The sequence below is a fragment of the Oryx dammah genome, unplaced genomic scaffold (genome assembly GCF_014754425.2).
Source record: "Oryx dammah isolate SB20612 unplaced genomic scaffold, SCBI_Odam_1.1 HiC_scaffold_18, whole genome shotgun sequence".
Classification (NCBI taxonomy): domain Eukaryota; kingdom Metazoa; phylum Chordata; class Mammalia; order Artiodactyla; family Bovidae; genus Oryx; species Oryx dammah.
Window position 1 is genome coordinate 39301880 of NW_024070202.1, and position 27946 is coordinate 39329825.

At 37.2% G+C, this 27946-nt stretch overlaps 1 long non-coding RNA gene across 1 annotated transcript; it reads right to left on the reverse strand.

Moving 5' to 3' along the window:
* LOC120878116 lies at positions 1-27731 on the reverse strand. The gene is made up of 5 exons (XR_005724462.1): positions 27021-27731; positions 26015-26117; positions 20278-20448; positions 2621-2894; positions 1-39 (listed from the first exon to the last, which is right to left on the reverse strand). It is a non-coding gene; the product is annotated as an uncharacterized LOC120878116 (long non-coding RNA).
* Positions 27732-27946: the final 215 nt, after the last annotated feature.

Genomic DNA, 27946 nt, shown 5'->3' on the forward strand with positions numbered 1-27946 from the left:
ATATGCATACCTTAGCATATAAATGCTTTTTTCATTTACCTAAAATATTTCAGAAAGCAAGAGTATTAGAGAATATTTAAAATATATTTTGATATGCAATTCTACATTTTCAATTTTAAAGTAGGTTCCATAGTTGCCTTCTGCATGATAAAAAATAAAAAGCTTAACAGTTTTAGGACCCTGAAACTATAGGAACTATGAAATCAGGGAAAACACTAAAATCAGGGACTTGGCATATACAGAATGAGCACTGGCTGCAGCAAAAGAAACTCACATACAAATGTATTGGTTTGAACTAAACTGTGACTGAACCTTGTTTGAAGGTTTATATGTGGTTGTGAGCATTCCTGGAAAGTTGACTACAACTGTTCTTTTTATTTTCCTCTTGTGCTTCCCATTGTCTTGAGACGTGAGAGTAAAAATTGGTGAAATTAACCACCTCTGGGAAATTATTCCTACATATGGACTCCTTACTTTAGTTATTAGGGTAATCTACTATGTGGAAGATATTCTACCAAGCTTTGCAATGGATGTAAGGATGAATAAAGTTCTGTATCCTCCAATGGAGAGACTGAAATTCTCTATAGAGGAAACTTACCAGTTTCCTTTCGGTAAAGAGTGGAGACTCAGAGCCTTTGCACATGCAGTCCCCTCTGTCTTGCTGTGCTTAGTTGCTCAGTCATGTCCAGCTGTTTGCAATCCCATGGACAGTAGCCCACCAGGCCCCTCTGTCCTTGGGAATTCTCCAGGCAAGAATACTGGAGTGAGTTGCTATGCCTTCCTCCAGGGGATCTTCCCAACCCAGGGATTGATCCTAGGTCTCCCTCATTGCAGGCAGATTCTTTACCATCTGAGCTACCAGGGAAGCCCAAGAATACTGGATTGAGTAGCCTATCCCTTCTTCAGGGGATCTTCCTGACCCAGGAATTGAACCAGGGTCTCCTGAATTGCAGAGGGATTCTTTACCTGCTGAGGTACCAGGGAAGCCGCTCTCTCTGTCTTACATCACTTCATTCCCTCATCTTTTCTTGTAACTACAATCTCAGTTCAAAATCACTTCATTGAGAAACCTCTGCCTCCCAAACAGTAGAGAAAAACTCTTTCCTATAGCACTATGTACCTTTTGTTTCAAGGTTTTGCTTATAATTTTATAGGTATTTCTGTTTTACTTATGTCTGTTTTCTCTCAATTGCCTATAAGCTCCACAATAGTCTGTTTATATTCATTATTATAGGGTCAATATTTAACAGATATCCAGTAAGAACTCAATATTAATGTGGAATAGCCATAATTTACTTTTCTTATTTCCTTTCTTCTTCCTTTCTCTTTCTTTCTTTTTCCTTCTCCATATCCTTCCCTCTTTCTCTATCTCTTCCACAGCTCCCTCACCATAAGAGATCAATGAGAGATATTCATTCCTATAGTTTGCAAGTTATTCCAAAAGCCTACCTATGAGGCTGTAATGGTGTGATTCTTAACTATGGCTGCATATTAGAATCACCTGGGGAGTTTTCAATAAATACCCATGCCTAGGCCCACCACAGACCAATTAAATCAGCATTTCTGGAGGTGGGACTCGGGCAGCATTTTTTAAAAGCTCCCTAGGTGATTCTAATGTATAGCCAGGGTTGTGAAACACACTCTAATGGATGAAATCTGAATACCCAAATGTTCGTGAACTATATGAGCCATTATTTTCGGCCTAGGAAATTTCTAATTCTAATTAAATTATCCTTACTCATTCACTCATTCACATATACATTCAAAATTTATAATTTTATACCATATGTTATTAAATCCTATATTTGCTGTACTAACAATAAATAGTGTATTTATTACTAGAACCAAAGATTTCTACTAGGAGTTGTGAAAAGCTATACAATGTGGCTAGATACTTTCCAGAGTCTGATATTTTGAATGAACTCTTTCCTCATTTTGCTGATATCATGGGTTTTTAAAATTTAACCCCATACTTTTCTCTTTGCTTATCCTTTTACTGTACATATTTCTTGAGTATACAGTAGACTTTCACACTGATTGTGCATATGTGATAATGCAGTCATTGTTTTTGCAAGAAAACCTGTGACCCTCTTCTGTGAAATAGGCACATCCATGCAAAAAAAAAGAATTCTTTGCTCTAAAAAGTGAAGGGTAGCCTTGCTGATAGCTATGGCCTCTAGGGGACAGTGGTTAGAGATGCTGCAAAAAGAGAAGCTGAAGAGGTGTTGAGGGTGGGCAGGAAGGGCAGAAATATTTAAAAAGAGACTTGGTGAAATCAGGAAGCTTTTTCTTCAAAGGGCAGTTACTGCTGGAGCAACTGAATCATCCTCCCAGTATTGTCTGTCCTAGTTACAGTGAACAGGAAGTGAAAGTTCAATGTTGGTTACTGTCAATTACCATCCACATAAACAGACACAGGAAGATCAAGTCATGTTACTTAGCCTTATTGCCCTTGGATGTTTTGATAAACATGTTAGCTATTTACTCAATATAAATACTAAACTTACATACCCCAAGGCAAAATTTTATAGTTTTTCTTTTGAATTTCTGTCTTTTAAAAGTATTCTCTTTCCCCACACATTTTCTTCTGAATTCATCAGAGCCCTTTGCCTCTCCTTACCTTCTGCTTATGGGAGGGAAGGTCTCATCATCCAGGCCCCTCATAAAGGTAAACTTGGTGCCAGGGAGTAATCCCCTTGGGTCACTAATGTATATTCACACATCTGAGAATGCTGTTAAGAAGCTTCTGAAGTGGAATGCGATTCCAGCCGTAGCAATTACATACTGCTCATATTTCCTAGTTTAGACTCCAGGGAGTTCAACCACTGCCTATTAGCAAGCTGACGATGGAAGGAAGTGCTGTAAATCTCACAGCAATGATAAAGCTGAAGCTCCTGGAAGAAGTGGGAAAGAGTGAATTGCAATTAAAAAACAGAACCGTGAACCTTGGCCTTTTAAAAGAACACCCACAGTAAGTTAATGAAGAACACGAGAGGATAAAGTAAACTGTAAACATTTCTTATATCTCTTTTCAGTTATCATCTGGGTTGCAAGCAGAATGAAAGAGGAAACTAAACATCAAGAATCCAAATTAGTCTGTAAGATACATCTAATTCTCAAACAAATACCATATCACTTTGAACTTTTTAGAATACTTGGTTTACATATAATTTGGCCACTCCTGTTAAGACAAAGAGGCAAAGAGTTTATAGCTCCTATTACGTGTGTGTGTGTTAGTTGCTCGGTCATGTCTGACTGTTTGTGACCCCATGGACTGTAGCCCTCCAGACTCCTCTGTCCCTGGGGATTCTCCAGGCATGAATACTAGAGCGAATTGCCGTTCCCTTCTCCAGGGGATCTTTCTGACCCAGGATCAAACCCAGGTCTTCTGCGCTGCAGGCAGACTCTTTACCATCCATCCACCATACTTTCACTCCTTTTATGTTCTCTACATTTTTAACGGTGAGTAAGAGTTTTTAAATGTTTTTATAGGATTCCTGAATGTCATGGGACCATGGTATTTTTCAGCCATGGATGAAAATGACGGCTTCTTTTTCAGCTTCAGCTTTCGGTGTCATTTGATGGTCCTGAGCTCCCCTGTCAAGTGAGGCCTGTGTGTCACTGTGTGCTTGATGACACCGTGATAACCAAATCTTGATATTTTACTTACAAAACCACCATTTGGAGTGTATTTGTTAGCCTAATTTTCTTTACCCTTTGCACTCCACTCTTTATCCTTTATCTCCCCTCCCCCCAAGGCAATCCATCTTTTTCTTCCTCCCCTGTTCCTCTTCCTCACCCTAGTTTCTCTCCCTCCCCACTCTTCTCAAATTAAGGTCTAACTGACTGACAATATTTTATTAGTTTTCAAGTGTACACCATAGCAAGACAATATTTTTGTACATGACATGGGTACCATTAAAAAACTCTTAAAAGTAAATAGCTCTCCAAATACAAGTTGACCTTAATTGTTATAGGAAAATGTACTAAATCTCATGCATAGAGAGTTTACTAAATGTAGTAGGTTGCATATTAAGCTTTATAACAATTTAAGAGGTTTTATTTCTGTCCTCACTAGACAGCTATGGACACTGATATTGAGAAATATTATGTAGTTCAATGGTGAGTTCAGTGGTAAATCCACAAACACAAAATAACAAACTAGGAATGGGGGCCCAATTCTGTCTGATTCCACTGATTCCAGAGTCCATGTGTTTAATTTCACCTGATGTTTCCTACTGTGAATCTAACTAGGATCTATTTGAGGAAGGTGGAGATAGGAATTTAAAGACCTACAAGGAAGTATCAAATCACAAACACTTTAACTAGAAATGTTGGATTTTTAAAATGGCACTATGGTGCCATCATCTCTTGCCATTGTTTAAACATAACAAATTAAAATTTTGGAATATGAGATATGGTCAGTTTCCTGACCATACTCTATATAATGGCTTCATTGATTACTCACTAGTCAGAAATCTACCATGTGTGGAATGAAGGGAGGGCATTTTGATACTTAGGCTGAAGGATAGGGAGAGGGAGATGTAATATAACAATAATTAAAAAAAAGATGTAAGAATGATGAAGAATACCTAGTTCACACTTTCCATGGTGATTTTACATATATTATCTTGTTTTACATTCATGATTTGAGGAGTATGACCCACTCTCTATAAAGCCATGGGACACTTAAAAATAAGGAAAAACAAAAATTGCCATATATCACAAAACTGTAGAGCATTATTATCCTTTTGCTTGACCTAAAAGAAGTATGACATTTTAAAGTATTTTTCTCTTTTAAATTATTAATGTCTCACAGTACCATTGCCAAGTCTATAAAAATGATAACTATGTACCTTATTGTCAAATGTACCCAAAGCAATAACTTTAGATGAGATAGGACCATCCTAAGTATAGCTATCAACAGTCCATTTTGAAATGGGAGAAAAATAGAACTATAAATTTTTGAATATGCTTGTAAAGCATTTCCTCTAAGGTGTATAATCATTTTTTACAGTTTAAATATCTTGACTTTGTATGGCATTGATAACAGGTGAAAGGTTAATCTGTAGAATTCACAGTTCACCAAGAACTTAGGAAGTACCAATGAAGAACACATTTTTAACATGTGGAACTACCTACTAAACATAATCATTTTGTTTTCCTGCAGATACATTTAGCATTGCGTTATGAATGAGCTTACATTTTTTGACCACATCTTTCGAGTCATTGGCTTTAAGTAGAATACATGACTGCTCCTTTCTATACAATGGAAATTCCAATTCCATTGCCAGCAATCAACATAACTTTGGAAAATTTTGAGGAACCATATTTTACAATGTAAACACTGACTTTATTTTCTTGGGCTTCAAAATCACTGCAAATGGTGACTGCAGCCATGAAATTAAGACACTTTTAATTTGCTTCTTCAAAGAAAAGCTGTGAGAAACCTAGACAGAGTATTAAAAACAAGACACATCACTTTGCTGACAAAGGTCCGTCTATCAAAGCTATGGTTTTTCCTGTGGTCATGTTTGGATGTGAGAGTTGGATGAGAAAGAAGGCTGAGTGCCAAAGAATTGATACTTTTGAACTGTGATGTTGGAGAAGACTCTTGAGAGTCCCTTGGACTGCAAGGAGATCAAACCAGTCAATCCTAAAGGAAATCAACTCTGAATATTCATTGGAAGGACTGATGTTGAAGCTGAAGCTCCAATATTTTGGCCATCTTATGCAAAGGGCCAACTTATTGGAAAAGACCCTGATGCTGGGAAAGATTGAAGGCAGGAGAAGGAGACAACAGAGGACGAGATGGTTGGATGGCATCACCGACTCGATGCACATGAGTTTGACAAACTCTGGGAGATGGTGAAGGACAAGGCAAAGACTGAAGGACTGAACAACAACAACAAATTTGACAATTACGACTTTTATTTACTCTGTCTCAACAAACCAGTGAGGACAGATGAACTTCCCAAATAGTCTAGATTCTGTGTAAGTTAAATATATGCAATCTCATTTCTTAATTTTAAATGACACCTTAGAATTAGAGAAAAGGAAAGAAATCAGAAAGTTTTTCAGAGAGAACTTTTTAAAGACATTGTTTTGTATTGGCATATAGCTGATTTAAAATGTTGTGATAGTTTCTGGTGAACAGTGAAGGTACTCATCCATATGTATACATCTATACATTCTCCCCTCAAACCCCCTACCAAGAACTTTTTATTAATTAGACCAAAAATAAAGTTTAGATAGATTTTAGTGGGTTCCTTGAGATCAACTCTTGTGAGCACATAAAATGCTCAAAAAACCCCCCAAACCTCCAATTTTCAATACTATGTGCACCACATTTGTATATATTCACCAGTTTTCTGTAAATGAATTGTTCAATGTGTATACCACATGATATTAGTTGATTTTGTTGTTGTTCAGTCTCTCAGTCATGTCCGACTCTTTGTGACCCCATGAACCACAGCATGCCGGTCATCCCTGTCCTCCACTAGTTGGTTGATATATTCAATAACAGTACCAAAGAGCCATGTTAGATAACACTAGTGATAAAGCATTGCAGACTCTGGAGCCAGTGTGTCCAGACTGCCTAAGTTCATATCCAGGATTTATGTAGTCCTTAACTTTTTATAATTTAGCTTTATCTATTAAATAGTTTATCAATAGTACCTACTCCATAGATTCAGTGAGCTTCCCTGGTGGCTCAGACGGTGAACAATCTGGATTGAGGAGTTGATGTTTGTAAAGTGCTATAACAGTGCCTGGCACCCAACAGGGACCATGTAAGTGTTGCGTGTTGTCCTCTCCCCCTTTATCTTGTTTATGGATATATTTCTCATATCTGGGCAGCTTTTATTTTCTAAAAGGTTAATAAAATTTAGGGGTAAATGTGGAACCTTTACAATATATTTACTAGAAAAGAGTATAAATAAATATCTGGTAGTTTCCCTCATGTTCCTTAGAATTTAGTCAGTAAAATGGGAAAAAATAGAACTTACGAATATATGATTAAATTTGAAAGGATTGAAAATCAGTAAATACACAACTAATAATCACAAGCTGTGATACATGATACGAAATAGCAGTGAAGAATCAATGGCAAAACAAATTGATTGCCTCCTGGAGTTGACTAAAACAGCCAAGGAGACTTAATGGAAACAAACAAAGCATGCTCATTTTTAAGTATTTTCTTTATTTTTTCTTTATTTTTTATTTTTAAGTATTTTCATGAAATAAAATTAAATAATATTGCTGAGTTTAAAATTTAAACATACATACATACTAAGAAGAATCCTATCGAACTTAATGCCCATTTAAATCTATTTTCCATTGCAACACACTTGGATATTCATTAAACACATACAATTTAGATCTTGCTTTTTCACTTGTTATTTTTGTTAAATATGCTCTGTCAAGTTCCTATAAAGGTTCATAATTACTTTTTAATGGATGCACAATTTCACATCAAATAGCGTATTCTCTTATTGTTGTACAAATATGCTATTTTTAATATTTAACAATTATAAATCATAAATTATAGTTTATAAATAAACTAGTTCTATAGATTTTTCTTATTTTGAATTATTTTCTTTGGATTAACTAGAATAATAATTATTATTATTATTTGGACCCAATAATTATTGGGTCCAAATGTATGACTTTTTCCTGATCCAACTTTTCTTTCAAAATTGATCTTATGTTAATGTTTTATAATTATAAAATAATATTTGATCTGTGTGCAAACTTCAAGCAGTACAAAAATATATGAGGTAAAAATATAAAATTTAAAATTTTTTTATCTTCCAGAGATCATTTTAATTAGACTTATATTCTTCCAGATTTGGTCTTAATATTTTGGGATTATACTGCATAGTGTAGACACAAACTGAATATAGTAACCTGCTTTATATTACTTGATGTCTTATGAACATCTGTTTATTACTTCTAGTCATAATTTAGAATATTTAATGACTGTATAATAAATATTTTCCTGCATGGTTTTGCTTGTATACTTTTTTTTTTGTGTGTGAATAATCCACCACTGTTGATCATTAAGGTTGTTTCCAAGTTATTATTACTATGCTCAAACATATATCATATTTTTGTACTTGTCAAAATATTTTCCATTTAATAAATTCCTAGAAGTAAATTTGGTGAGTCAAAATTTGCTGTGCACTTAATCTGCCTTCAATGCAGGAGACCTGGGTTCAATCCCCAGATTTGGAAGATCTCTTGGAGAAGGGTAAGGCTACCCACTCCAGTATTCTGGCCTGGAGAATTCCATGAGTTGTATAGCCCATGGGGTCACAAAGAGTTGGACATGGCTGAGTGACTTTCACTTCACTATAATTTAAGGTCCTTTACCAAACTGCCCATCAGAAATATACTTATCTCTATCCAGTGTTTGGAGCCTCCTTCTCAATAGGTCTTTCAATCATTTTCAATTTGACTAGCTGTTTAAAATTGCAGTTCTTGGATTACTAAGGAAAAGTACATATTCACTTATCAAATGAATTTTCAATCTTCGTTTGGTAGCTTTTGCTGTGTAGTAACTTTTATTATTATGTTTTATGTAAACAAATATATCCATTCTTTCCCTTATGATGTTTGTTCAAAGCTTCTTTTTTCTAAACCTAGACCCTCCCTACACCAAGGTGATAAAAATAGTCTCTTAAATGTTTCTTAAATTTTTATGGTTCTATACTTTAAATTTACACCTTTAATTAAACTGGAGTATGTGAGTGTGTGTTTATAATATGTGGGGATATAACTTGTTTGAATAACTTTTTACTAGTTTGCAATTCAAATTTAATCATTTATGAAGTTATTGCCAGAATTTCTTTTATATTTGTTCATGTATGTGTTTATTCTTATTCCTTCCTACAACAAACAGAGCTTATTTGTTCTGTCTTTTTTTTTTTTTTTAACTGATGGGATGATCCACTGAACTATACTTATAAAGTTGTCCTATTTTCTTGTTTTTCAAATAAATTACTTGAGTCACACCCTTACAGTGGAATAATGATTGCGGAGAATTATAATAATTAATTTGGAAGAAAACTTACATCTTTACTGATTGAGTTTCTCTATCCAGGAGCAACCCACACCTAATTGCTCATGTGTTCTTTTCTTTTGTGATTGTACTTTTCTTTCTTTTGGTCCTTTATACCTAGATTTTTAGTTCTTTGGTTGACAGCAATAAAACTACTCTAACAAACCATTTCAAGTCAACTGAACCTTTATAGGGTGAAAACAAAGAAAAATAATGGATTCAGACAAAGCAGATGGCCAGCTGGGGACCCACACAGTAGCATGTAATGGACATCTCCAGATGCCCACCATAGAGTGAGGAGTCTGCTGTACAGAAAAGGAGGAAGAGACAGTGGGTAGCCAAAAGCCAAAGTAGACTCTATTTTAAGCTTATTATCATTATTACTAGAGTGAAGAATAACAGTTTTAATTTGATGACTAGTGGATTATTTCTGGTATTAAATTATTTTTTAATCTTGCTTTAAGAAAATTTTCTATATTTTCAGTAATTTGAATATTTTTCATTTTTATGGAATTCTCTAAGTATTCAAAATATATAATGATTACTTTCTCTATTCCACTTGAAAATTATTATTAGATCTTTTCTTATGTTATTATAATATAGAGAATAATCCAACATAGTGATGTATGTCATGCTTTTCTTTTTCCTAATTCTATTAGAAATAACTTTAGTAGTTCACTGTTGAATAAGATTTAAAAATTTTTTATACTTTTTCCCAAGTTAAGAAAGTTTCTTTCATTCACTAGAATAGGATTATAATTTTTTATATGGATTGGATATTAAATTTTTTGAATATTATTTGGGATATGTTGAAATGTAGTTTTTCTCCATATTTTTGATATTAAATATTGCCAGATTTGATTTTGTTGGATCAGCCATGCACCTCTGAAATAAAGCCTTCTCTGTCATGTGTATTATTTTAATAAAAACATAGGCCTTGTTCATATTTTATTGGTATGACTGCATCAACCATTGGAAGCAAACTTTATTAATAATTTTATCACAACTATCTTTGAAAGTTTTCAAATTTCTTTTCTTTTCAAATATAAACCAAGAATAAGCTTTTTGCATTTTGAAACTTTTTCTTCTATTCCAGAATTTCTCAACTTTGCCACTCTTGACATTTTGGGCTAATAATTGTTGCTGTAAGGCAGTCCTATATACTGTAGGATGTTTAACAGTATTTTGACCTATTTCTTTTCCTACTGGAATATGACCATCCTCAAGAAAAAGAAATGCCAAAATGCAAAATGGTTGTTTGAGGAGGCCTTACAAATAGCTGAGAAAAGAAAGGAAGCTAAAGGCATAGGAGAAAAGGAAAGATATACCCATCTGAATGTAGAGTTTCAAAGAATAACAAGGAGAGATAAGAAAGCCTTCCTCAGTGATCAATGCAAAGAAATACAGGAAAAGAATAAAATGGGAAAGACTAGACATCTCTTCAAGAAAATTAGTGATACCAAGGGAAATTTTCATGCAAAGATGGGCACAATAAATGACAGAAATGGTATGGACCTAAGAGAAGCAGAAGATATTAAAAAGACGTGGCAACAGTATACAGAAGAACTATACAAAAAAGATCTTCATGACCCAGATAAACATGATGGTGTGATCACTCACCTCTAGGCAGACATCCTGGATTGTGAAGTTAAGTGGGTCTTAGGAAGCATCACTATGAACAAAGCTAGTGGAGGTGATGGAATTCCAGTTGAGCTATTTCAAATCCTAAAAGATGATGCTATGAAAGTGTTGCACTCAATATGCCAGCAAATTTGGAAAACTCAGCAGTGGCCACGGGACTGGAAAAGGTCAGTTTTCATTCCAATCCCAAAGAAAGGCAATGCCAAAGAATATTCAAACTACTGCACAATTGCACTCATCTCACACACTAGTAAAGTAATGCTTAAAATTCTCCAACCAGGCTTCAACACTAAGTGAACCATGAATTTCCAGATGTTCAACCTGGATTTAGAAAAGGTAGTGGATCAAAGATCAAATTGTCAACATTTGTTGGATCATTGAAAAAGCAAAAGAGTTCCAGAAAAACATCTACTTCTGCTTTATTGACTTTAACTGTCCATTGAAGAACTGAGCATTGAAGAATTGATGCGTTTGAACTGTGGTGTTGGAGAAGACTCTTGAGAGTCCCTTGGACTGCAAGGAGATCCAACCAGTCCATTCTGAAGGAGATCAGCCCTGGGATTTCTTTGGAAGGACTGATGCTAAAGCTGAAGCTCCAGTACGTTGGCCACCTCATGCGAAGAGTTGACTCATTGGAAAAGACTCTGATGCCAGGAGGGATTGAGGGCAGGAGGAGAAGGGGACGACCGAGGATGAGATGGCTGGATCACAATAAACTGTGGAAAATTCTGAAAGAGATGGGGAATACCAGATCACCTGATCTGCTTCCTGAGAAATCTATATGCAGGTCAAGGAGCAACAGTTAGACTGGACGTGGAACAGACTGGGTCCAGGCTGTATATTGTCACCCTGCTTATTTAACTTATATGCAGAGTACATCATATGAAATGCTGGACTGGATGAAGCACAAGTTGGAATCAAGATTGCCAGGAGAAATATCAATAACCTCAGATATGCAGATGACACCACACTTACGGCAGAAAGCGAAGAAGAACTAAAGAGCCTCTTGATGAAACTGAAAGAGAAGAGTGAAAAGTTGGCTTAAAATTCATCATTCAAAACATGAAGATCATGGCATCTGGTCCCATCAGTTCATGGCAAATAGATAGGAAACAATGGAAACAGTGACAGACTATTTTCTTGGGCTCCAACATCACTGCAGATGGTGACTGCAGCCATGAAACCAAAAGATACTTACTTCTTGGAAGAAAAGGTATGACCAACTTAGCATATTAAAAAGCAGAGACATTACATAGCCAACAAAGGTCCATCTAGTCAAAGCTATGGTTTTTCCTGTAGCTATGTATGGATGTGAGTACTGGTCTATAAAGAAAGCTGAGCACAGAAGAATTGATGTTTTTGAACTGTGGTGTTGGAGAAGACTCGTGAGAGTCCTTTGGACTGCAAGGAGATCAAACCAGTCCATCCTAATAGAAAACAGTCCTGAATATACATTGGAAGGACTAATGCTGAAGCTGAAACTCCCATACTTTGGCCACCTGATGGGAAAAGCTGACTCATTGGAAAAGACCCTGATGCTGGGAAAGACTGAAAGCAGGGGAAGAAGGGGATAACAGAGGATGAGATGGTTGGATGGCATCACCAACTCGATAGACATGAGTATGGACAAACTCCAGGAGTTGGTGATGGACAGGGAAGCCTGTTGTGCTGTAGTCCATGGGGCTGCAAAGAGTTGGACATGACTGAGTGACTTAACTGAACTGACTTATTCCTACTAGAGGCCAATAGAATACTCTCCTTACACCAGTCCCTTTCCCAGTCGTGACAATCAAAAATGTTGCCCCAAATGATGAATGTCTCTTGGCAAAAAAATTGCTCCCTGGTTGAAATCCATTGGTGTATGCTTCGGAAATTTTTAATGTTTGTGAAACTTCTCTGTGAATCATTTGAATTTGGTACCTCATGTGGAGTTGTATGGAGTTTGGAGGGAGCTGTTCAGTTTTTAAAAATATTATCTTTCCAGTTGGGTAGTTAATGTCACAATTTTACCAAGTCCTGGAAAGTGAAAGAGGAGAGTGAAAAAGTTGGCTTAAAGCTCAACATTCAGAAAATGAAGATCATGGCATCTGGTCCCATCACTTCATGGCAAATAGATGGGGAAACAGTGGAAACAGTGTCAGACTTTATTTTTTTGGGCTCCAAAACCACTGCAGATGGTGATTGCAGCCATGAAATTAAAAGACGCTTACTCCTTGGAAGAAAAGTTATGACCAACCTAGATAGCATATTGAAAAGCAGAGACATTACTTTGCCAACTAAGGTCCGTCTGGTCAAGGCTATGGTTTTTCCAGTAGTCATGTATGGATGTGAGAGTTGGACTGTGAAGAAGGCTGAGCATTGAAGAATTGATGCGTTTGAACTGTGGTGTTGGAGAAGACTCTTGAGAGTCCCTTGGACTGCAAGGAGATCCAACCAGTCCATTCTGAAGGAGATCAGCCCCGGGATTTCTTTGGAAGGACTGATGCTAAAGCTGAAGCTTCAGTACTTTGGCCACCTCATGTGAAGAGTTGACTCATTGGAAAAGACTCTGATGCCGGGAGGGATTGAGGGCAGGAGGAGAAGGGGACGACCGAGGATGAGATGGCTGGATGACATCACGGACTCGATGGACATGAGTCTGAGTGAACTCCGGGAGTTGGTGATGGACAGGGAGGCCTGGCGTGCTGCGATTCAGGGGGTTGCAAAGAGTTGGACACGACTGAGCGACTGAACTGAACTGAACTGAACTGTGATGTCTCTCGTATGATTCTTTCTTCTGCATGCTCCTCTTTCTCATCTGCACGTTTTTCTTGAGCAAGTACTTCATTCCCAATGGTTCACACCATGCCTGTTTTACTAATGAACTCCCAATCTTTTTCTCCTCTCTAGAGTTTCTAGAGCTCCAGATTAACATATCTATCTATGCTTTCTGCATCCCTGCCTGATATCCCACTGGTACCTGACACACCACACATCTACAATATCACTTATTGTTGTAGTTACCTTGTAAGTTCCATCCTCTGTTAGCTGCCGTGCTGCATATACTCCATCACACACAACACATTCTGCTCCCCTTTTTAAAATTCACTTCGAATTAGCCCAAGTTCTGCAAATTCTACACTCAAATATTTACTTATATCTCTTATGTCAGATACCTACTATTTCTACCTGAATTATTTGTATTTTACCAATGAAGAAGAAATTTTAACTATGAATTTTAAATGCTAGAATACACATTTATTTGTTGAATATTTTCCAACTACTAACAACATCAGTGTTATAGTAGCAAGAAGGGAAGGGCTAAAACTCATAGATTTACTAATGACTTAGTAAATCAAGGAATGTATTAACTCAGAGAATTGTCTATATAAAAGAGCTGCAAGTCTCTACACTTGCCTTGTTCAAAGCTTGCGTTAGTTACTTAGTAGATATAAGGGGATAATTATAATTTTTTTCAGAAGCTTTAAAACTAGAATGCATATGTGTAACTTACGGTTGAAAAGATGTTTAAACATGAAATGAAATGATGTATCTAACTAGGCGAATGTAGTAGGGACACTAATGAAGTTCTATTTTTGTTGTTTAGTTGCTAAGTTGTGTCAAGCTATTTCGACCCCATGAACTGTAGCCTGCCAGGCTCCTCTGTCCATTGTATTTCCCAGATAAGACTGTTGGAGTGTGTTGCCATTTCCTTCTCCAGGGGATCTTCCCAACCCAGGGATAGATCCTGGGTCTCTTCTGTCTCCTGCACTGGCAGGTGGGTTCGTTACCACTAGCAGTGCCTGGGAAGCTCAGGGTCTTCTTTGTACTAAGTCACTTCAGTCGTGTCTGACTCTTTGTGACCCTTTGGACTACAGCCTGCCAGGCTCCTCTGTCCATGGGATTCTCCAGGCAAGTATACTAGAGTGGGTTGCCATGACTTCCTTCAGGGGATCTCCCCAACAAAGGGACTGAACCTGTATCTCTTATGTTTCCTGCACTGGCAAGCGGGTTCTTTACCACTAGCAGCACCTGGGTTTTCTATACTGAGGTTCAAAAAGTAAACTATAACTTACAGTTTATTGCTAAAACAAGCAACATGGAGCAACCAAAAGGAAAGAACAAACAGAAAACATGAGCATCTAAAGGCCCTTCGTGAATGTTTTGGGACTATAACTCTATGCTAATTTAAAAATGGTCACATATTTACATCATTAATTATATGGGTAGTAAATACTATTATTAAGACTAAAAATAATTCAAAATGTCACACAACACTCAGTTAACTACTATTTACATTTTAAAAGATAAAAAGTAGCTATGACTTATCAATGCTTAGCAGATCATGTAGATCACCAGGAGTGGGGCCTGAATCTGGCCCTGTGTTCTCATGGAGTCAACACTAAGGGATCCCGAGCCTAAGCAGAAGCACATAAATCAGTACAACAGGTAGTACAGGAACAATTACAAATGGGGACGCTAGGATAGCAGGGAAACACAACAGCCATATTCTCTGTGAGATACAAACAACTTACCATTTGTCTAAAGTCAGTGATAGCATCAGTTATTGTGCTAGGGCTTAGGGTCCAGGCACATGTTTTGGAATGGCAAGGTTCCAAGCAGGAGCTTCTGCACAGGTAAATATGCAGTGACTCAGTAATTAGAATAGAGATTCAAGTGAGAATAAGGTAAAAGCTGAGTTATATGAACATGGCTGTAGATCATTGCATGGGTGACTTCTGTTTAGTCTGATAGTTAGCTAGAGCTCCAAGTATTCCTCTAGGATGTAAGGAAGTTCTGAGTCTGGGGGTGGTTTGCAAGGAATTCCAGCTGCATAGAGAGTACTGCTTCAGCCTTGAGAATTTTACTTGACTGTGAATTCAATATAAGCTAATTTTAGATACCTAGGAATATAATGTTGGAGAAGGCAATGGCACCCCACTCCAGTACTCTTGCCTGGAAAATCCCATGGACGGAGGAGCCTGGAAGGCTGCAGTTCATGGGGTCGCTGAGGGTCGGACACAACCGAGCAAGTTCACTTTCACTTTCCACTTTCATGCATTGGAGGAGGAAATGGCAGCCTACTCCAGTGTTCTTGCCTGGAGAATCCCAGGGACTGGGGAGCAAGGTGGGCTGCTGTCTATGGGGTCACACAGAGTCGGACAAGGCTGAAGTGACTTAGCAGCAGCAGCAGGAATATAATGTAGTTGTCATATAAGAATATAGCATCGTGATCAATAAGAGTGGTCTAAAAAGTGCTGTATTGTGCTTGGTTCTGGATGTTAAGTGTTATGAGGGCTCAGTTCAGTTCAGTCGCTCAGTCGTGTCTGACTGTTTGCAACCCCATGAATCGCAGCATGCCAGGCCTCCCTGGCCATCACCATCTCCCGGAGTTCACTTAGACTCACGTCCATTGAGTCCGTGATGCCATCTAGCCATCTCATCCTCGGTGGTCCCCTTCTCCTCCTGCCCCCAATCCCTCCCAGCATCAAAGTCTTCTCCAATGAGTAAACTCTTGGCATGAGGTGGCCAAAGTACTGGAGCTTCAGCTTTAGCATCATTTCTTCCAAAGAAATCCCAGGGTTGATCTCCTTCAGAATGGACTGGTTGGATCTCCTTGCAGTCCAAGGGACTCTCAAGAGTCTTCTGCAACACCGCAGTTCAAAAGCATCAATTCTTCAGTGCTCAGCTTTCTTCACAGTCCAATTCTCACATCCATACATGACCACAGGAAAAACCATAGCCTTCACTAAATGGACCTTAGTTGGCAAAGCAATGTCTCTGCTTTTGAATATGCTATCTAGGTTGGTCATAACTTTTCTGCCAAGGAGTAAGCGTCTTTGAATTTCATGGCTGCAATCAGCATCTGCAGTGATTTTGGAGCCCCCAAAAATAAAGTCTGACACTGTTTCCACTGGCCCCATCTCTTTCCCATGAACTGATGGGACCAGATGCCATGATCTTCGTTTTCTGAATGTTGAGCTTCAAGCCAACTTTTTCACTCTCGTCTTTCACTTTCATCAAGAGGCTTTTTAGCTCTTCTTCACTTTCTGCCATAAGGGTGGTGTCATCTGCATATCTGAGGTTATTGATACTTCTCCTGGCAATCTTGATTCCAACTTGTGTTTCTTCCAATCCAGCGTTTCTCATGATATACTCTGCATATAAGTTAAATAAGCAGGGTGACAATATACAGCCTTGACATACTCCTTTTCCTATTTGGAACCAGTCTGTTGTTCCATGTCCAGTTTTAACTGTTGCTTCCTGACCTGCATACAGATTTCTCAAGAGGCAAGTTAGGTGGTCTGGTATTCCCATCTCTTTCAGAATTTTCCACAGTTTATTGTGATCCACACAGTCAAAGGCTTTGGCATAGTCAAGAAAGCAGAAATAGATGTTTTTCTGGAACTCTCTTGTTTTTCCATGATCCAGCGGATGTTGGCAATTTGATCTCTGGTTCTCCTGCCTTTTCTAAAACCAGTTTGAACATCAGGGAGTTCACAGTTCATGTATTGCTGAAGTCTGGCTTGGAGAATTTTGAGCATTACTTTACTAGCATGTGAGATGAGTGCAACTGTGTGGTAGTTTGAGCATTCTTTGGCATTGCCTTTCTTTGGGATTGGAATGAAAACTGACCTTTTCCAGTCCTGTGGCCACTCTGAGTTTTCCAAATTTGCTGGCATATTGAGTGCAGCACTTTCAAAGCATCATCTTTCAGGATTTGAAACAGCTCAACTGGAATCCCATCACCGCCACTAGCTTTGTTCGTAGTGATGCTTTCTAAGGCCCACTTGACTTCACATTCCAAGATGTCTGGCTCTAGATTAGTGATCACATCATCGTGATTATCTGGGTCGTGAAGATCTTTTTTGTACAGTTCTTCTGTGTATTCTTGCCACCTCTTCTTAATATCTTCTGCTTCTGTTAGGTCCAGACCATTTCTGTCCTTTATTGAGCCCATCTTTGCATGATATGTTCCCTTGGTATCTCGAATTTTCTTAAAGAGATCTCTAGTCTTTCCCATTCTGTTGTTTTCCTCTATTTCTTTGCATTGATCCCTGAAGAAGGCTTTCTTATCTCTTCTTGCTATTCTCTGGAACTCTGCATTCAGATGGATATATCTTTCCTTTTCTCCTTTGCTTTTTGCTTCTCTTCTTTTCATAGCTATTTGTAAGGCCTCCCCAGACAGCCATTTTGCTTTTTTGCATTTCTTTTTCATGGAGATGGTCTTAATCCCTGTCTCCTGTACAATGTCATGAACCTCCATCCATAATTCATCAGGCACTCTATCTATCAGATCTAGGCCCTTAAATCTATTTCTCCCTTCCACTGTATAATCATAAGGGATTTGATTTAGGTCATACCTGAATGGTCTAGCAGTTTTCCCTACTTTTTTCAATGTGAGTTGAATTTGGTAATAAGGAGTTCATGATCTGAGCCACAGTCAGCTCCTGGTCTTGTTTTTGTTGACTGTATAGAGCTAGAGACATACAATTTAGGAACAAATTTAATTGCTTAAGGTACCAGGTATGTATTGTAAAGAAGTTAAGTGGACCTAGAACTGAAAAAAGAAGAAAGGAAGGCAGGAAGGGAGAAAAGGAGGAAGGAGGAAAAAGGGTGGAGAGGAGCAAAGAGAAAGAGGGAGCAAGATGTTAAATGGCAACTGCCGTTTGGCCACCCTAGGAAATTAGAACAGGCAAAGCATATGGCGAACTGGGCAGTGCATGACCCGTTAAGGGGCTACCACTCCAAGGGTCTTTGATCTTGGGATCTTCAAGTATTTACCAAAATGTGAGATATATTTATTAGTGTCTATTACCTTCTGATTTTTAATTTTGGCAGCTGATTTTTTTAGCTATGTAATGGGCCAAGAAAAATATTCTGCACACATGGGACTGTGCCTCAGGGTAGCCTCTGTTCCTCAGGGTAGCCTCTAGAAGAATGCAAGGTGTGACTTTTCTCCCCACAAAGGACAAACACCATAATGTTTAGTCCAGACAAGTCATGAAACATACTTCAAATATGTCCAGGGCTACTGTGTGGAAAATGTAATGGTTCTTTGAGAAACAGGATTAAGACTAATGAGGCAGCTTTTCATACAATGTAATAAAGGACTTTCTAATGATTAGAGCTGTTCTGGCATAGAATCATCAGAGCAGCTTCTTGTTTAAGGCATGCTGCACCTGGTGGATAAATATTTATAGAAGGCATAAATAAACCTTTGAATTGGGTTGGGAGATAAGATTTGGACACCTCTATAGGACATAGATGGAGAAGGCAATGGCACCCCACTCCAGTACTCTTGTCTGGAAAATCCCGTGGGTGGAGGAGCCTGGTGGGCTGCAGTCCATGGGGTCGCTGAGAGTCAGACATGACTGAGCGACTTCACTTTCACTTTTCACTTTCAGGCATTGGAGAAGGAAATGGCAACCCACTCCAGTGTTCTTGCTTGGAGGATCCCAGAGACAGAGGAGCCTAGTGGGCTGCCATCTATGGGGTCGCACAGAGTCGGACATGACTGAAGCGACTTAGCAGCAGCAGCAGCAGCTAGGAAATCGGAAGAGATCCTATGTATTGACAATACATATACCTTTAAGTTGGTTGATGATAGTACTGTCTCAGGAATGTAAAAAAATTAAGACTTCTTTGGATATGTATTCTCCATTTTTACCCTTTATTTAACGTGGCAAACAGATTTACTACTTCCAAACATATTTCTTATATTGATATAAGTCTTAAGAAAAATATTATTTTTTTGCTTTTCTTTTATCATTTAATTATGAATTTGCTCCTTGATCTTTTAAAGATGGCTCACAAATGAGAAGCATCATGAACTGTGTGGAAATTATAAGATTTGAAAGGTGATGGAAATGGGTTAACATTGTGAGTCCTCTTGATGTTATTTAACTAATTTCTATGAGTCTTAGTTTTCTCATCTACAAAATATTTAGTTTGCTTTTGCAAACTATGTTTAATTTTCACATCTGTAATAGAATACCAGTATTTGCTACAGAGTTGAAGGAATCATGGGAGCTAAACCATGTCAAATGACTGATCCATTTTTGCCCACAGTTTGCAATACACATTTACAACTGAGCCAGATTCATGTGCAAATACTATATTTCCCAATGGGTAATGCAAGAACCTGTGCTGAGTGCTGAGGTTGGTTGCTCAGTCATGTCCGACTCTTTGTGACCCCATGGACTGTCGCTCACCAGGCTCCTCTGTCCATGGGGATTCTCCAGGCAGGATTACTGGAGTGGGGATTACTGGAGCCTTCCTCCAGGGGATCTTCCCAACACAGAAATAGAACCTGGGTTTCTTTCCAACCCAGGAATTGAATCAGGGTCTCCTCCATTGCAGGCACCTTCTGGTTCTGATATGTGCCTGATATCAGGCACATTCTGATAACCAGCTGAGTTATCAGGGAAGCCCCAGTGCAGGTACCTATAACAGAATATTCCCTTCGCTTAAGCCATGGTTATCATTCATTTCACCTATCCACAAGCTATAATCGCCAAATATGTTGTCGTCATTATTTTGAACAAACTGTTATCTATTAGATCAATTAGGAAGAGAAAAATAAGATATTTTACCTTTGGTTATCCTTCTCTCATACTCTTCCTTTCTTCGTGTAGACTTGAGTTTCTGATCTGTATAATTTGCCTTCTTTTTGAAGAACTTCTTTTAATATTTCTTGCAAGGCAAATCCAGGGGCAACAGCCTCTGAATTTTTGTTTGAGAAAGTATTTCTGCTTCACTTTTTTCTAAATATAAAAATGCAATGTTTTCAAAGACTTTATTTTTTAGCAGTTATAGGTTCAAAGCAAAACTGGGGTGAAGGTACAGACATTTCCCAAATACTCTCTGTTTACACATGCATAGCCTCCCCCACTATCAATATCTCCTGCTAGAGTGGTATGCTTGTTATAATGGTGAAACAACACAGACTCATCATAATCACCGAAGTACTCTCCTTTCCTCTGAAGGATAATTTTGTTGGATTCAGAATTTTAGGTTGGCATTTTTTCCCTCTCTTTACACTTTAAATATTTCATTCCATTTCTTGTCTTGCTTGCATAGTTTCTGAAGAGAAGCCCAACGCAATTCTTATCTCTTTCTCTGTAGATAATGCAGCTTTCTCCTCTTTGGGCTTCTATCAAGTTTTACTGTTTTTGATTTTTTTAATTTGAATATGATGAGCTCAGGTATAGAATTTCTGGTATTTTTCCTGTGTGGTGTTTCTTGAGCTTCCCCTGTATCTGTGATTTGGTGACTATCATTAATTTTGGAAATTTTTCAGCCTTTTTTTTTTTTTTTCAAAATTTTCTTCTACTTTTTCTTCTTCTTTTGGTATTCGCATTATACGTATGTTACAATTTTTATAACATTCATCAGTTGTTGGATAATCTGTTCCATCATTTCCTTTTTTTTCTTTTTGGTTTTCAAATTCTGATTCTTTTTCTTTAATAATGACCTTGTTTCCAAGTGATTTTCCAGAAAATGGATGTTAACTTAATTTGGGAATTGTATATCCAAAAGGCAAATTCAAATCATAAGTAAAACGCACAAGCACCTAAATAAATAGCTCAAACAAAACCAGTGGAAATTATCTTTGGGAAAGACTTAACTGGAGTTGAAGAAGCAATGTTGATCTATGAGAGCTGCTTAGCTGAGAGGTTCTGATGAGGGTCTCTCATGAAGCCTTGCCTGGGGCTAGCTTTTTTTAAATCTTTTTTTATATGTCAGTTTCGGAGGTTTCTGTTGACATATCTTTAAACACTGATTCTTTCCACAGCTATGTACAATCTTCTGATGAGATTGCCACCAAAGACATTCTTTTTCCTGTTCGTCTTGTGATCACTACTATTTCCTTTTGATTTTTTCTTAGAAGTTTTATCTCTTGGCTTACAGTACCCATTTGGTCCTGCATGTTGTCCACTTTTTCAGCCCTTAAAATATTAATCATCGTCACTTAAAATTCCTAGAGTGATAATTTAAGAATTTCCATTATATCTGGCTTTGGTTCTGACACTTTGCCTCTCAGAGTGTATTTTTATCTTTACCAGGCCTTGTGATTTTCTTGTTGAAAGCTAGACATGACTATCAGGCAAAAGAAATGAGGTAGCTTGACTTTTAGTATGAGATTTTATATCTTTCTGTCCAGGGCTTAGGTTGTGTGTATGCTTGCTGTATCCATAGTTTCAGAGACTAACATCTCATTCACTGTCTATGTTTTTGCCTCTCCTGTGATTCTGAGTTTTCCTAGAGACTTCTTAATACTGTCTGAGTTTCAACTTCTTTTAGTTGTATTCTTGCTATTATACAGGAGCCCTGTTGATATGGTGGTAAGGTGTAGCGGAAGAAAAGTTATCTCTAGCACCATAATTAAGTCTCTCTTTTTTTTTTTAAGTGAGTCTCAGTTGGGTATTTCCCTTCTCTAATGTCAAAGGCTAGATGAGGCTTGAGTTGGGTATTTTCCTCCAGGTGGGTAGCCTCTGATAGAACCTCAATCAATTAGGCTTTGGTAAATAGTTTCCTTGGGGTCAGGAACAGAGAACTCTGAAAATATATTAGAAAGATTACTTTTTCTTGCCACCTGCTGCAAACATGAAGTAATTTTTCTCCAATCTTCACAGAATTTGATAGGGTAACTGGGAGTAAAAATCATGAAAGCGTGCCCCTCTCCCACCAAGAATGTGCCACCTCTGATTTTTTTTAAAATGAAGATTAGTTTCTATTTCTTTATTTTAGTTAGTATATATATATATATATTTTTTTTTGCTGTGCTGGGTCTTTGTTGCTACATGTGGGCTTTCTCTAGTTGAGGCGATGGGGCTTGCTCTGTTGTGGTGCACGGGCTTCTAATTTTGGTGGCTTCCTTAGTTGAAGAGCACAAGACTCTAGGCATGCAGGCTGCAGTAACTGCGGCTCATGGGCTCTAGAATGCAGGTTCAGTCTTTGGCAGTGCACAGACTTAGCTGTTCCAAGACCTGTGTGTTCTTCCCAGATCAGATATGGATCCAGTGTCCTCTGCATTGCAAGGTGAACTCTTAACCATTGGACCACCAGGGAAGCCCCCAACTCTGAGTTTTTAAATCTCACTGTGCCTCCAGCAATTCTTGAATCATAGCTTAGAGCCTTCCTATTGATACTAGCTCCATTACAGATTCTGCTCCAGTGAGTCTGCTTCAGGTTAAGTAGTGATTCTCTGTATCTGCCTGTCTGTCTTTTTTAGTGGTCAGAGTAACAGAGCTACGGCCTCAGTTCTCTGATGTATCTAAGATTTCTTGATTTTCAGTTTGTTTAGCATTTCTCATACCTGGATGTGAATGATGACTACCAAGCGGTTGCCATGTTGCATCAGAAATCAAAATTCAAATGGCCCATATTAAATACTCAACAAGTATTGTATCTCTTATCTATTTTATATTTTTCTTTTTACCTTTACCATATATATAATTATTTTGTTGTTGAGGGTTACCATTTTGTTTCTTTAAATAAAATTATTCTATTTTGCATATCTTTCTAAAATATAAAATTAGAAAAGTCATAATTAGGTGCATTTTTGCCTCACATGTATTAAAATGTGCACTTTGTCACTGCTACATTTAAAATGGATAATAAACAAGGACCTACTATATAGCACATAGACCTCTGATCAGCATTATGTGGCAGCCTGGGTGGGAGAGGAATTTTGGGGGGGAATGGATACATGTATATATACGGCTGAACCCCTTTGCTCTTTACCTGAAACTACTGCAACATTGTTAATCAGCTATATTCCAATACAAAATAAAAAGGTTTCTTAAAAAATGTGTACTTTGTGATTAAAATAATAAAGTGAAAATAGATGTGCAGGTTGTTTGTGTGGGAATTGTGGGTCTTCATTGTGTAGTAAAGTGTCTCATTATTTGAATAACACTATTAGCATAATCAGTGTCTGTATAATGCAAGTCAGAAGCTAGAATGCAGTATACAAAAACTGCTATTTCAGGATGGAAAATTCCTTGGTAGAAAAGGACCAGCATTGCGGCCCAAAACACAGGTTTATACTCAGACTCATCCCCCCACCAAACACACATAACTGGAGGAGTGCAAGAGAATTATTTTTGTTTTGCTTGTACTTCCTATTTATTTTTCCTGAGTCAGCTGTCTATAATTTGTGACGTAACTTTACCTTTCATCTTGGGGTTGTGTTTCCTAATTTTCTTATATTATCAAAGTCTGCTTTCTCAGTTCAATGTTAAGAGGAAAAAAAATCCTTAAATCTCACTTGGTGAGAAGCAGCAGGTGCTGCATTCTTTGCTAAACCTATTCTTCTCTTGAAGGGTAGCAGATTCTGTCTCAGATCTCATGATGTCTCATTTCTGCCTAATCAATAAACATGGCTTCTATTGATGTGTGTGTTCCAAAAAAAAAAAAAAACAGATCATAGTGTGCACACTCAGGAATGCTATCATATGTCAACTATCCTTAGCACAGAATTATGCCTGGAGTGATAGCTCTACTAAGCTGACAAACTAACTTTCTTCACCATCAAACCTTTCTTCTCATTTGCAAGCATCCATTTCACTAATAGAAGCCTGCCATGTTTAAGTATCTTATCTGACCTCTTACTGTTCATTGAAATGGTGTGAACTTGTTTCCTAAAAAACCTATGCTGGTCTTATTCATACTGGTATGGTGAAAATATGCTCTCTCTTTAAATTCCATACACGTCCTAAAAATAAATTGTCCTTCTTATTTGGGGGCTGTCAGTTATGTTTAAAGAATGTAGTAGGAAAGCAGGCTGTGCTAATCCAAAGTACCCTTCCTGGGGGAAAGTCTCCTGAGGCATCTGTTCTAAAACCAAGAAAATGTTTGAAGGCTTTACATCTGAGTTTTTAGACAGCTGTGCTAAAAGAGTTACAGGAGAGGATGGAGGGGAAAGTCTGTAAAGTGTTTGGTTGACATTTGAAAAAGAAATTGGATATTTTAGCTTCATACACTGTTAGCTTCATAACAGTGTATGACATAAATTGTGATACTGTTCCCAGATTCAATAGGGATAGATATAAGAATTATAAAGCATATTTCTAGATTTTTCAGGAGCAAATGTATTCAAACACACATATTAATTTGCATATTTAGGTGTACATATGTATATACTGGTGTGAACAACATAAGTTATTCAGTAATAGTTATTCATGCATGTGCTACACACACATGCTAAATGTAGCCACTTCATATATTTTGATTGAGAATTCATCTTGAAAAATAAAGGTTACGGGTAAGTTAACATTTAACTAAGTAAATAAAACCAAAAGGTGAGTTTTCAAAATTAAAATATTTCAATAAAAAGTGAATAATTCAGATAGTTATTACATAGATGGCTATATAAATTTTTTTATGATCACAAAATTGGTATATAAATGAACGGCTTGTTTTATGTCTTCAAAAAAATGGAATGTGAGGATAGACCATATGGAATGTAATTAGTCTTCTTAATGTTTAGAACAGAGGAATGAATAAATTTTAGAAAGAGAGAAAAGAGGAAGCAGGAGTAGCGAGAGCAGGAAACGGAAAAGCCTACAATTCATAAAAAGAGGGAGAATTTCTGAGACTGTTTTGCGATTGACTCAATGACCCCCACTTCTTGGTTGGACTAGACGATCCATTGTTTTCCCACTGCTTTCTTCAGTTGAACAATTATTATTTTTACCTGGAGTTTTGCCACTTTGCTCCTGTGACAAGTAGAAAAAGGGATTCAAAGTCCTGGGGGAGGCAAGCTATGATTTTACCAAGGCCAGCCCTAGAGTTAAGGAGCAACGGAATGGAACAAAAATGATCTGTACTCAAGGAGGGTATCACTATTGCCATCTTGTCTTTATTAAAAATACATGCTAATAAATTGAATCAACTAGCCAGAGGTATATATTTTTCTTTGTTTTCTTTTAAGTCTTTTTAATATAAAGCTGGAATTTAAGCAACATATTAACAGTACAGAATGAGGATTGATTTGACAGGAAGAAAAACTTACCCTAATATAGAATCAACAAGATACCTAATCTGATAATATAGTATAAGAACTTTTATAAAAGGGCTAGATATAAAATAATAGATATTGTAAGAAGTACATAATGCCAAAATGCTAGCAAAATATCAGCAAAAGTTTCCAAGCTGGGTACTTTGACCTTGTGGACAATATTCTCATCTACTTTTCCTGGTAGATATTTGACTTGCAAGTATATATACCAGAATATTGCATGACATCTATGCAAATAAGAAAGGCAGAATTAACATTAATTGAAAGCTTACTTATGTAAAATTAAAACCAAACAACAACTCTACCTGATTAGTATTATTATTCCCAATTTTCTGCAGGGGAACCTGCTGACTTCCAGGGCAGCTAGAATCCAAGTCTGCACCATATGGTTGCACATTTTTACTTCTACTGCAGCAGGTGAGAAATACTATTCAATACATTAGCAATAAAAACAAATAATATATTTGGTATTCATTCTATACAAATACAAAAAAGAAAAGTAAACATACAAAGAAGGTTTTGAAAGGATCTCTATTGTTTGTGGGAGTCCAGATTAGCCAAGTACGTCCAATAAATTCTTCTAAAAAGGCTGCTCATAGCCACAGACATAGGTCACTTTATCAGACAATTACTTGACTGTCCAACAAAACCACCTTCTTAAACATTCCAATATGTTGTTAAGAAAAAGATATGAAGTGTGATGTTAAGTATTAAAGTACTTAAAAGCATGCCTGCACTTCTTTGGTGAATGGACGTGTCATTAATGAACGTATATAAACTTCAGTAAATAAGAGCAGAGTGTGCGAGGAGAGATTTACTTCAAGTGAAATCCTCTGCCCTCAAAGGGTTAAATGTTAACAAAGTTAAAAAGCAGAAATCAGGCTCCTATTAGTCTTGAACACTAATCTTGTTGACGGCTGAAGTGTTTCCTTATTTTATCCATATTTGTTATATTGAAGGTGGGTTATATGGTGGTGACTAATGACCAAACATCTGGACCTAGTGACCCTTAAAATCCTCCAGCCATTGCTGTTCACAATTAAATACCACATGAACTAAAATGATATTTTGGCTTGACCAGGACAAATTAGTGTGGCAAAGCTAAAGAAATAGCCTTGTCTTTAGTTGTAGAAATCACAGGGAATAGAAATATTAAAATTTTAAAAATAAAAATTTTCATAAAATTTGCATATCTCATCATCTATATGGAGCTACAAAAGGTAAAAATGAATATTTTCAGAATAAAATGAGTATTCTGGTGGACTGATCATAGTTGATATGAAGAACATTTGTTTCAGAAGTTTTACCTACCTCCCAGAATTTTGATTGAGCTGTGGAAAATGGGATTACTTCAAGCTAAATAATTGGCAAACCTCATTTCCAGAATAATTAATTTTATCTGCAGACAGATGGCTAAAGAGAAGAAAAGGCAAATGTCATCATCATCATAAGAATTATTCACTGAAGATAAATGAGTTTGTCTTCTTACAGGTAGAAGGGCAGGGAGGCAACAACAATAAAGATGAAATTTTCCAGACAGAAACACAAGAAAGAAAGTAACTTACACAAGAATCTCTGAGGTTGTGTAAGAACCCAAGGGAAGGGCCTCACAGGAAGCTCTATTTGAGCTCTACAAAATTTGTCTAGTTTTCTCTCCTCTGGCTAAGAAAAGATGTGGAGAGCTGCTGAGGCAAGTTTGGCAGAAGTGCAGAACTCAGCTCCTCTGATTGAGTCCTTGAGAGATGGAGTCTTCATAATTTGACTTCAACATTCAAATGTATCTCCTGTTGCATTAGGAGAAACTTGTAAGAGAACAAATGTACCAATCATATCAACACATAGCCTCTCCTGATGAATCCATGCCTCCTATCTAAAATAAGAGCACAAAAATACAGACAGAACACAAAGCAAAAATAATCAGCCCTCAAATTTCATGATAGTCTGGGGTGAACACCAAAAGAATTCAGATAAGAAAGTAAAAGAATCACAGGGAGTTATATAAACCATATCTGAAGAAAAATATTCAGACATAACTACCCGCACTGAATATGAGAAAGATGGAAAGAAAAACACTGACCACTATGGAGAAAAAAATGCCACCACGATTTTAAGAAGATAAAATGTAATACAAGCTTAAAAACATTTCTTATGGAATTTACACAAATACTGAAAAAGATTTTCTTAAAAAATACTTTCAAATTTAGATGAAATGCTAAGAAAGATGAAATCAGTAAAAC